The sequence below is a fragment of the Oncorhynchus nerka genome, linkage group LG10 (assembly GCF_034236695.1).
Source record: "Oncorhynchus nerka isolate Pitt River linkage group LG10, Oner_Uvic_2.0, whole genome shotgun sequence".
Lineage (NCBI taxonomy): Eukaryota > Metazoa > Chordata > Actinopteri > Salmoniformes > Salmonidae > Oncorhynchus > Oncorhynchus nerka.
Genome location: NC_088405.1, coordinates 84,307,138 through 84,319,551, shown reverse-complemented (window position 1 = coordinate 84,319,551; position 12,414 = coordinate 84,307,138). Strand labels below are relative to the sequence as shown.

General features: G+C 44.6%; 1 long non-coding RNA gene across 1 annotated transcript; it reads left to right on the top strand.

Moving 5' to 3' along the window:
* Positions 1-8,951: 8,951 nt before the first annotated feature.
* Positions 8,952-10,890, top strand: LOC135573597 (uncharacterized). Its single transcript, XR_010464796.1, has 3 exons — positions 8,952-9,295; positions 9,731-9,819; positions 10,081-10,890. It is a non-coding gene; the product is annotated as an uncharacterized LOC135573597 (long non-coding RNA).
* The last annotated feature ends 1,524 nt before the right edge of the window (positions 10,891-12,414 follow it).

The following is a 12,414-nucleotide window of genomic DNA, read 5'->3' as shown; positions in this document are numbered from 1 at the left end:
AACACCTGTCAAGCTCACTGATTCCATATCTAAAGTTCCACACAAATGTTTCTTCATAGTCCAAATAGCATGGTTCTGAACTATAGATTCCTGCATCAAACTTTATTGGACCAATAGAAATTGATAATGGTTTGGTTTGTTTCATATCTGTGTGTAGTCCCCCCCCCCCCCCCCCCCCCACTCCTGTTGCTCTCATCATCTTGCCCGTGTACTGAGGACATATATTTTCTGCACAAGATATGGGAAAATCAGTGACTTCAGCACCCGTATCTACTAAAAAAAATCTACTGCAGAGTTGTTAACCATCATGTTCACATATATTCCACCCGATTTCATATGTACACCAGCTGAGATGGGATGTAAGAGGGAGTCTATTACTTTACCTCCACAGCATCCAGCAAACTCTGCTGCTGAGCCAGAGAGAGCTTCTTACATTTCAGCACCAACATTGTGTAATTTGGGCTGTTGTCTTGATTCCATTTTCCCTTAGACGGACCCTGCTTCTCGTGGCCACTTCTCAGAAAATCCTGTTTAATTTTCTGACATTCTCGTTGCCGGTGACCAGAAATCCCGCAATAATGACATACACCAGGTTTCTTTTTAACTGAATGGATAATGTTGTTGGTTTCACTCGGAACCTGCATAACTCTGATAACCACGTCTCGTGGATGCTTAAAAGTTTTTAAACATTCATCCAACTGTTTTGGAGATGCTGATTTATGTGTGATCACTGTCACTAGAAGTTTGTCTTCACTTCCTTTTACAGCCTGGTTGGCCTAAGACATCGTTCGTCACTGTTGTCAGAGTCTCTTGACTCAAAGCCAAGTAGTGCTGACCAGTTGCTTGAAACCTGATCTGCCTTACACAACTCAATGTGAGAATAGAAGATTGAAGAACAGAGGCCACAGGTGGGGGTCACGTCTGACTTTTTCACCCGTGTCTCCTCCTCTACTTTGAAATGGCTTTTTATATCACTAGGCAGTGAATTTAAAATCTCTTTCATGCTCACATCCGAAGGAGCTGTTCCGCCCTTTTCCAGAGTGGTTTTCTCACTTAGCTTTGACATTACATTAATTTAAAAAGTTGTGTAATATATATCTCTATATTTATATATTTATTTACCCCCAAAATACTGAATATACATACAGCTGAAGTCAGAAGTTTACATAAAAGAAGTTTTAATGACTCCAACATAAGTGTTTCAACCACTCCACAAATTTCTTGTTAACAAACTATAGTTTTGGCAAGTCGGTTAGGACATCTACTTTGTGCATGACACAAGTCATTTTTCCAACAATTGATTACAGACAGATTATTTTGCTTATAATTCACTGTATCACAATCCCAGTGGGTCAAAAGTTTACATACACTAAGTTGACTGTGCCTTTAAACAGCTTGGAAAAATACAGAAAATGATGTCATGACTTTAGAAGCTTCTGCTAATTGACATAATTTGAGTCAATTGGAGGTGTAGCTGTGGATGTTTTTCAAGGCCTACCTTCAAACTCAGTGCCTCTTTGCTTGACATCATGGGAAAATCAAAAGAAATCAGCCAACAAATTATAGACCTCCACAAGTCTGGTTCATCCTTGGGAGCAATTTCCAAACACCTGAAGGTACCACGTTCATCTGTACAAACAATAGTACACAATTATAAACACCATGGGACCACGCAGTCGTCATACCGCTCAGGAAGGAGACGTGTTCTGTCTCCTAGAGATGAATGTACTTTGGTGTAAAAAGTGCAAATCAATCCCAGAACAACAGGAGGACCTTGTGAAGATGCTGGAGGAAACAGGTATCTATATCCACAGTAAAACAAGTCCTATATCGACATAACCTGAAAGGCCGCTCAGCAAGGAAGAAGCTACTGCTCCAAAACCTCCATACAAAAGCCAGACGACAGTTTGCAACTGCACATGGGCTCCCTAAAACACTTCTGCGAGCATGCCTTTCTAATCGACCTGGCCCGGGTATCCTGGAAGGATATTGACCTCATCCCGTCAGTCGAGGATGCCTGGTCATTCTTTAAAAGTAATTTCCTCACCATCTTAGATAAGCATGCCCCGTTCAGTCTTGCTTCCGGGTTGGAGCGAGCCGGTCGCATCCGCGCTTCGGTCTCCTTCGGTCTGCAGGTTGTATAACTTTTTCATTACATTTCATTATAGTACAACGGTCTGATTTGTCTAATCTTAGCAATTTCTTCTTAGCTAGCTACATAGCCGTCGTTGTATCAAAGATAATTGCGTAATTATCGTATTTCGTCGTCCTCCTATCTGCCCAACACGTTCACCGTCTACCGTAGCACTGTAGTAACTATCACACTCAACTGAACGACTTGATTAGTGTAGTGTTAGCTAGCTACATAGTTGTCTTTGCTGTCTTCGTATCCAAGATAATTGTGTAGTTTAGAGCGTGGAGTCTTAGAGTGATAATTGCGTTATTATCGTATTTCGTCGTCCTCCTATCTGCCTAGCAGCTAGCCAGCTAGCATACGTTCACCGGCTACCGTAGCACTGTAGTAACTATCACACTCAACTGAACGACTTGATTAGTGTAGTATTAGCTAGCTACATAGTTGTCTTTGCTGTCTTCGTATCCAAGATAATTGTGTAGTTTAGAGTGTGTAGTCTTAGAGTGATTATCCTAATTTACCGAGGTTAGCTAGCCAGCTATTTTGTCGTCCTTAACGTAGGAGACACTCCTAGCTAGCCAACAGCCAGCCAACGTCTACTGAATAGAACTTTCGCATTCCGGTCGCATTCCGCTTCGCTCCACAGGTAGTATCACATTTTCATTTCATTTCATTACAGTCCCAACGGTGTGATTTGTTTGATCGTAGCTAGCTACATAGCTAGCTACATAGCCGTCTTTGTTTCAAAGATAATTGTGTAGTCTAGAGCGATTTTCTAGGTTAGCTAGCCAGCTATTGTCGTTCTCCTAACGCAACGTAACGTAACCAACACTGCTAGCTAGCCAGCTAGCCCCGAATAGCAGCATTGTAGAAACTTCACACTCAACGGAACGACTTGATTAGGGTAGTGTCAACAACGCAGCTAGCCTACCTCAGCAGTACTGTATCATTTTAATCATTTTAGTCAATTAGATTCTTGCTACGTAAGCTTAACTTTCTGAACATTCGAGACGTGTAGTCCACTTGTCATTCCAATCTCCTCTGCATTAGCGTAGCCTCTTCTCTAGCCTGTCAACTATGTGTCTGTCTATCCCTGTTCTCTCCTCTCTGCACAGACCATACAAACGCTCCACACCGCATGGCCGCGGCCACCCTAATCTGGTGGTCCCAGCGCGCACGACCCACGTGGAGTTCCAGGTCTCCGGTAGCCTCTGGAACTGCCGATCTGCGGCCAACAAGGCAGAGTTCATCTCAGCCTATGCCTCCTCCAGTCCCTCGACTTCTTGGCACTGACGGAAACATGGATCACCACAGACAACACCGCTACTCCTACTGCTCTCTCTTCGTCCGCCCACGTGCTCTCGCACACCCCGAGAGCTTCTGGTCAGCGGGGTGGTGGCACCGGGATCCTCATCTCTCCCAAGTGGTCATTCTCTCTTTCTCCCCTTACCCATCTGTCTATCGCCTCCTTTGAATTCCATGCTGTCACAGTTACCAGCCCTTTCAAGCTTAACATCCTTATCATTTATCGCCCTCCAGGTTCCCTCGGAGAGTTCATCAATGAGCTTGATGCCTTGATAAGCTCCTTTCCTGAGGACGGCTCACCTCTCACAGTTCTGGGCGACTTTAACCTCCTCACGTCTACCTTTGACTCATTCCTCTCTGCCTCCTTCTTTCCACTCCTCTCCTCTTTTGACCTCACCCTCTCACCTTCCCCCTACTCACAAGGCAGGCAATACGCTCGACCTCATCTTTACTAGATGCTGTTCTTCCACTAACCTCATTGCAACTCCCCTCCAAGTCTCCGACCACTACCTTGTATCCTTTTCCCTCTCGCTCTCATCCAACACTTCCCACACTGCCCCTACTCGGATGGTATCGCGCCGTCCCAACCTTCGCTCTCTCTCCCCGCTACTCTCTCCTCTTCCATCCTATCATCTCTTCCCTCTGCTCAAACCTTCTCCAACCTATCTCCTGATTCTGCCTCCTCTCCTCCCTTTCTGCATCCTTTGACTCTCTATGTCCCCTATCCTCCAGGCCGGCTCGGTCCTCCTCCCGCTCCGTGGCTCGACGACTCATTGCGAGCTCACAGAACAGGGCTCCGGGCAGCCGAGCGGAAATGGAGGAAAACTCGCCTCCCTGCGGACCTGGCATCCTTTCACTCCCTCCTCTCTACATTTTCCTCCTCTGTCTCTGCTGCTAAAGCCACTTTCTACCACTCTAAATTCCAAGCATCTGCCTCTAACCCTAGGAAGCTCTTTGCCACCTTCTCCTCCCTCTTGAATCCTCCCCCCTCCTCCCTCTCTGCAGATGACTTCGTCAACCATTTTGAAAAGGTCGACGACATCCGATCCTCGTTTGCTAAGTCAAACGACACCGCTGGTTCTGCTCACACTGCCCTACCCTGTGCTCTGACCTCTTTCTCCCCTCTCTCTCCAGATGACATCTCGCGTCTTGTGACGGCCGGCCGCCCAACAACCTGCCCGCTTGACCCTATCCCCCCTCCTCTCTTCTCCAGACCATCTCCGGTGACCTTCTCCCTTACCTCACCTCGCTCATCAACTCATCCCTGACCGCTGGCTACATCCCTCCCGTCTTCAAGAGAGCGAGAGTTGCACCCCTTCTGAAAAAACCTACACTCGATCCCTCCGATGTCAACATCTACAGACCAGTATCCCTTCTTTCTTTTCTCTCCAAAACTCTTGAACGTGCCGTCCTTGGCCAGCTCTCCCGCTATCTCTCTCAGAATGACCTTCTTGATCCAAATCAGTCAGGTTTCAAGACTAGTCATTCAACTGAGACTGCTCTTCTCTGTATCACGGAGGCGCTCCGCACTGCTAAAGCTAACTCTCTCTCCTCTGCTCTCATCCTTCTAGACCTATCGGCTGCCTTCGATACTGTGAACCATCAGATCCTCCTCTCCACCCTCTCCGAGTTGGGCATCTCCGGCGCGGCCCATGCTTGGATTGCGTCCTACCTGACAGGTCGCTCCTACCAGGTGGCGTGGCGAGAATCTGTCTCCTCACCACGCGCTCTCACCACTGGTGTCCCCCAGGGCTCTGTTCTAGGCCCTCTCCTATTCTCGCTATACACCAAGTCACTTGGCTCTGTCATAACCTCACATGGTCTCTCCTATCATTGCTATGCAGACGACACACAATTAATCTTCTCCTTTCCCCCCTCTGATGACCAGGTGGCGAATCGCATCTCTGCATGTCTGGCAGACATATCAGTGTGGATGACGGATCACCACCTCAAGCTGAACCTCGGCAAGACGGAGCTGCTCTTCCTCCCGGGGAAGGACTGCGCGTTCCATGATCTCGCCATCACGGTTGACAACTCCATCGTGTCCTCCTCCCAGAGCGCTAAGAACCTTGGCGTGATCCTGGACAACACCCTGTCGTTCTCAACTAACATCAAGGCGGTGGCCCTCTACAACATCCGCATTGTACGACCCTGCCTCACACAGGAAGCGGCGCAGGTCCTAATCCAGGCACTTGTCATCTCCCGTCTGGATTACTGCAACTCGCTGTTGGCTGGGCTCCCTGCCTGTGCCATTAAACCCCTACAACTCATCCAGAACGCCGCAGCCCGTCTGGTGTTCAACCTTCCCAAGTTCTCTCACGTCACCCCGCTCCTCCGCTCTCTCCACTGGCTTCCAGTTGAAGCTCGCATCCGCTACAAGACCATGGTGCTTGCCTACGGAGCTGTGAGGGGAACGGCACCTCAGTACCTCCAGGCTCTGATCAGGCCCTACACCCAAACAAGGGCACTGCGTTCATCCACCTCTGGCCTGCTCGCCTCCCTACCACTGAGGAAGTACAGTTCCCGCTCAGCCCAGTCAAAACTGTTTGCTGCTCTGGCCCCCCAATGGTGGAACAAACTCCCTCACGACGCCAGGACAGCGGAGTCAATCACCACCTTCCGGAGACACCTGAAACCCCACCTCTTTAAGGAATACCTAGGATAGGATAAAGTAATCCTTCTCACCCCCCTTAAAAGATTTAGATGCACTATTGTAAAGTGGCTGTTCCACTGGATGTCATAAGGTGAATGCACCAATTTGTAAGTCGCTCTGGATAAGAGCGTCTGCTAAATGACTTAAATGTAAATGTAAATGGAAGCTGAAAATGGCCTAGTTCTTCCAAGGCCTGCATGCTCATCAGACATGTCACCCATTGAGCATGTTTGAGATTCTCTGGATTTACGTGTACGACAGCGTGTTCCAGTTGAACAACATTCCATATGCCACAAACAACAGCCTGATCAACTCATGCGAAGGAGATGTGTCGCACGCCCCTACTTTTTTTTCAACAGATGCATTTCTGTATTCCCAGTCCTTTGAAATCCATAGATTCATTTATTTAAATTGACTGATTGCCATATGCAGTATGAACTGTAAATCAGTCAAATCGTTGAAATTTGTACATGTATATATGTTTTTGTTCAGTATAGAAACCTGTGTGAGTCTAAAGAAACCAAACTGCTACAGATACGAATAGTGGTGTAGGGGTTAGTAACAGTATAACCAACCAGCTCTGAATACTGGTGTAGGGTTTAGTAACAGTATAACCAACCAGCCATGAATACTGGTGTAGGGGTTGGTAACAGTATAAAACCAAGGAGGTACTGAATGGAAAATAAATATGTTTATTTAAACCAACCAGCTATGAATAGTGCTGTAGGAAAGAAACAGTATGAAACCAAGGACCAACCAACTATGAATACGGTGAGACTTGACAGGGAGCTAGCTAGATTAGCCCACTGACAGGAACATTAGCTAGATTGGGCGGGAGAAAACCAGACCGAGTTAAATGGCAACTCACATACCAAAGAGTCTACATAAAGCTGTCCCAACAGCAGTCCCAACATCTTACCACTGCTACACCTGACAATCAGTGGAGCCTTGTCTGGCAGTGAAACAGTTCATTCGGCCTTATTTACTGCCTTTTAAAAAAACATAGCAGATATGGCTGACTTGCTTAAACAAATGTGGTTTCTAATGACAATTGAGATCTACTAACTATGGCATAAGGGGATGACAAACGGATAAGAGGCAATCCGGAATTCTGATTAAGACATTAATGAGTGAGCTATTATGGATGTAGTCAATATAACTATTTGTTTAGCACTTTTGAAATGTACAGCGACAGAATTCTGAATATGGGCCGTTCTTATAGTGTTCTCCCTGTACACCAATTCAGAACCGTAAGATAAATAAAGGGGCATATTAGCAGACAATGAAAGCTCTTACAATATTCAATGATTACCTTTCTCTAAAATAAGCTACATGTGCACCACCAAGTCAGAACAGTAGGCAAAATTAAGAGGGGTAAGTAGACCAAATTATAAGGGTGAGGCACATGGGCTACTAACATCTTACTACACAACATACACTTAGTATTACTTTCTTAGCTACAGTATACATATCTCCCTGGCATATTACATCATTTATGCAGCAGCATACAATACATTTTTGAACTCACCTTTTTGTGCTGTGCTCACTTGAAGAGGAAGGTGGAGCGGCGGTTCTTCGTGGGCAAATTTTGTCATCAAAGTCTGGCATTCTGTGGATTTATGGTTCTTTCAAAACAACTGGGAACTCGGAAAAAAACAAGGTTGAATCATGATGTCATCAGTGATCTTCAGGTTGTAGCTCTAGAAATAGGCTGGATTTAAAATTCCGAGTTGGATGACCGTTCAAAACGTATTTTCCCAGTCGGAGCTCGTTTATTCCCGACTTCCCAGTTGTCTTGAACTCACTGAAGTCAAGTTTTCGCTGTTCCGAGTTTAACAGTTGTTTTGAGCGCGTCACAAATCATGATTCATTGACAGCGTGGCCAATGTTGAATATTTATCATTTTAAACTTGGAAAAGAGCCCCTTAATCCCAGATTTGGGACCACACAAACACTGTCACTGATTCCTTCCAAACCATTCATTGTTGAATTTCCAACTTGTTGTGTAATATTTATGACCAATGGCCGATGAGCACCGATACGTTTTATCTATAATTTCTCTTCATTATTTCTCTTCATATGATACGGATTAAAAAGGATTTGCCAGTAGATTGTCGACTTGATTCATGATGATGACTGGTAGCTAAGATTTTGAAAGTATGATGTTGACATGATCAGTCCAATCAAAGCTATAACGTGATTTGATGTAATTTTATCTGTGGCCAATGACCTTGAGTCTTCTTGGATGGGCACTTCTAACGTAACTCTATGGCAGCACCCAAGGGGCTAGAATTTTTTAGGTCTAGCCTTAGACTTGGCGGTGATGTAATGTCCCCATGAATGACAGAACACATAGCTAATTACGGCACAACGCTCCATATTTTCTGCTGGCTTGCCCCACCACCACAGAAAGCACTGAGCTTGGCTGAAACACCTCCATTTTGGAGCTGCCATATACAAGTAAACAAAAAAGAGACCATTTGTATGTGGCTTTGTTAACTCAATGATATATATTTTTGTTTGCATTGTTTGCAAACTGATATGTGACACGTATTAATGCCAAAATAACATGCTAAATAGGCAAGCCCCCCCCTAAAAATGTGGGGCTCAAAACGGGTCGTCACCGCACACTCCACACGGGCATGGACCAACATTGAACAGTTCTAATTTGGGGTCCGTTCTCCACGGATCAGTCTGGCCTTGACCCTTACTCAGGCTGTTTACCATTGAATTTTTTTCTTCACACTTCCGGTCTGCTTAAGGGTGGTGAGGGGGTGTCGTAAGTACCAATGGGATAGCAGCCCTGTAAATGTAAAGAGGACCCAGTGAATGTAGAGAGAGAGGCCACGGAGAGGAGCAAGTGAGCTATGAACCCAGACATGCGTTTTGGTTTGAACGCACCCTTAACGGCTCGTGTACACTAGCACGCGGTAAATTGCTGCGTACCGCTTAGGCCCCGCCCTGTGTGGCTAGCTTGTGGGCATGCTGGCAGCATATAGCAGCACGTTCGATTGTGGGTCAAGAATTCAGCATACCAAGTTTGTATTAAGGTCTGGTTATTAAATGGGTAAATAGTTTAATCCAATTATCATTTAATGAATTTATTCACAGGTAAATAGTAATATCCTCTAAAATGCTCTGGTGACAAACAAACTTTGCTGCCCTGTTTCCAATCATCCACATGTCTGGGAGAACCTATTCAAGTAAGTTAATACATTTCGAAAATGTAAAAAAAACAATGTATTATTAGCTAACTAGCTACAGTGCAGGCTAACTCAAATGAGCTGCTAACGTAGCTAGCTAGCTAGCCAACTTTACATACTGTATAGATAGCGATCTAAGTGAATTAAATATCACCAGATAGCTAGCTAATATGAAGTTATCTTGATGTATTTATCACTGTAAAAACAAAAACTCTAAATGCATTTGTAGGTAGCTAGGTAACAGCCATGGAGGAGGGTGAAAGGGTAGCAGCCCCAACTGTCAAAGTGAGAGAGTGGGTTATTCAGGATAAGACAGGTACTTTTGTGTAGTTCCAGTCCATAGAAGTGAGGCCGGAGATAATAGTAACATAATATTCAGTGCCGTCTAATTTGAGTATAATGAAGTCTGTTTCTTGTGGGGTTTTCTGTCCTCAGATACAGAGAGCTGTGAAAGCATGCCTGCAGATGAAGAGGACCCAATGAAGAGCAGTGGTTCTCAGTCCTGGTCCTGGGAACTCAAAGGGGTGCACATTTTTGTTTTGCCTTAGCACTACACAGCTGTTTCAAATGATCAAGTCATCATCAAGCTTCAAGTAGTATTTATTTATTCATTTGTGACGCTATCCTTGATATGATCCGTGCTATTGTCACTTGCTACACATGCACATGCATCTATCTATCCAATGTTATCATTATTTTTTATGAGGGATATTATACTTTAGTAGTCCACAATGACCTGGTGATGTAAAAGTCTAATAATGATATTATCTTCCATATTCCTACAGATGCCTTGTAACTGGATATTCCTTCAAAACGATTCCCTAAAGTTACCGTGTAGGGCACTGCAAGGTTGGGTGACCAGGGCCATCCGGGACTGCCTCTTGGGGGAATTCAGGTGTGTGAAGGCTACCTGTGTCCTGCATAACTTCATGAGGATGGACACGAGGACCAGGAGTGGATTTGCAGCTCGCCGCCGTGTGCCAGAGGAGAATCTGCTACTCTGCAGGATGTTTCAAGGATGGGGTCCAACAACGCAGCAAGAGAGGCAATCTGTGTGCGGGAGATCTTCTTCGAAGAGGGTGCTGTTCCCTGGCAACACCATAGACTACACTATGCAGAACCAAAGGCTCTTTTAAGAGCCACCCACATTGCAATAAGAGTGTTCTTCCATCTACTTACATATGAATTTATTTAATAGCAACTGCATTTATTTAATTCACAGTTTCTCTCCCTTTGATTTCTACTTCTCATGTTAGGGTGTTTAGGTTGTGAGGGTGTGATGTCTGTAAAAAAAAAAAAACAGGCTATTTTAATTCACCCATATTGAAAAACATTTAGAACAATTTATGGATTGTGTTGTGCAGTAAGCAGGCTCAGGTGTACAACTGTTGCTCCTTCCACCTTCAAAGAATAGGCAAGAGGGCCAACCATGGAGAATAGTAAGACACTTCATTATTTCTAAAACTACACGTTATTCAGCATAAAGTACTCTGTAGCCACTTAGTGTGGACACCAGTTGAGGCCACACACACAGATTCCTGTTGAACCCTGTCTCTACCTTATTTTCTCAATAACAGTCTCTCTCCTTCACTTCATCCCTCTCTCCCCTTCTCCCTAAATCCTCTAAGTTATATCAGCTGTGTTGGTGAACCCCTCCAGCATCTGAACTGGCTACCAGGGTTGGGGAGTAACGGATTACATGTAAGGGAATCCAAAAAATCCGTTACATTACCAGCAAAAATATTGTTATCAGATTACAGATACTTCTGAAAAACTAGTTGATCTCTTTGACAATTACTTTTAAATTCAGAAACTCCTCTGACACTCCTCTGTTTTCTCAATGACATTCAAATCAGCATTGAAAAAAGGTGAAAGTTTAAGTTTGTTCCAAATTAGCGAGTCTGACCACAAGTCAGAGACCACTATGATGACACACTAAATGGGTTTAATGGATCCAGGGAAAAGAGCAGGAATATGCTTTTGTAGGCTACAGTGCAAGCTATGTCTTCCAATAGTGCGACTGCTGCCGGCATCCAAAGATGATCCAATTTGAATAAACGCTTGGTGGTAAGGATGACAGTAGTAGTGTAGACTATGGTGATACGGATATCACTTATTATTGATATCTACATAGTGCATTGATGTGAATCACACTGCTGCTCTCTCATTTAGCTATTTGTGCCTCACGGATTGTGGTTGTTGTGGATGGCTGTTAACAAATCTAAATGTATATTTCAACCCAATAATGGTTGAATTCAAGAAGTTTAAGCTGCCTCTCAATCATTGTTTTTGAAACCAGTGGACAGCCATTGAAAAATACGCTTTTGCAACAGCTGCATTGTGCGGATCCCAGCCTATGAAATAAAAGTGGGGCTTTTATTGCTCAATCTAATTCATGCTGATAAAAACAATTATACATAGGCCTAACTCGGAACCCAAACCGGCTGCGCGTGCGCACCATCGTGCGCTATAGTGCAGAAATGTATTTTGTCCCCCCACACCAAACGCGATCACGACACGCAGGTTAAAATATCAAAATAAACTCTGAACCAATGACATTAATTTGGGGACAGGTCGAAAAGCATTAAACATGTATGGCAATTTAGCTAGTTAGTGTGAACTTGCTAGCTAATTTGTCCTACTTAGCTAGCTTGCTGTTGCTAGCTAAATTGTCCTGGCATATAAACATTGAGTTATTACTTTACCTGAAATGCACAAGGTCCTCAACTCCGACAATTAATCCACACATAAAACGGCCAACCGAATCATTTCAAGTCATCTCTCCTCCTTCCAGGCTTTTTCATCTTTGAACTTATATGGTGATCGGCATCTAAACTTTCATAGTATTACCATGACGACCGGCAAAACAGTTCGTCTTTCAATCACCCACATGGCTATAACCAATGAGGAGATGGCACGTGGGTACCTGCTTCTATAAACCAATGAGGAGATGGGAGAGGCAGGACTTTCAGCGCGATCTGCGTCAGAAATAGAAAGGAGTTCTATTTTAGCCCTTGGCATCGCAGACTCTCATTGGCTCGCGCAGGCAGTGTGGGTGCAATAATTGAATAACATGGATTTCTACATTTATTTTGTGACGCTCACGCACACGATGTGTC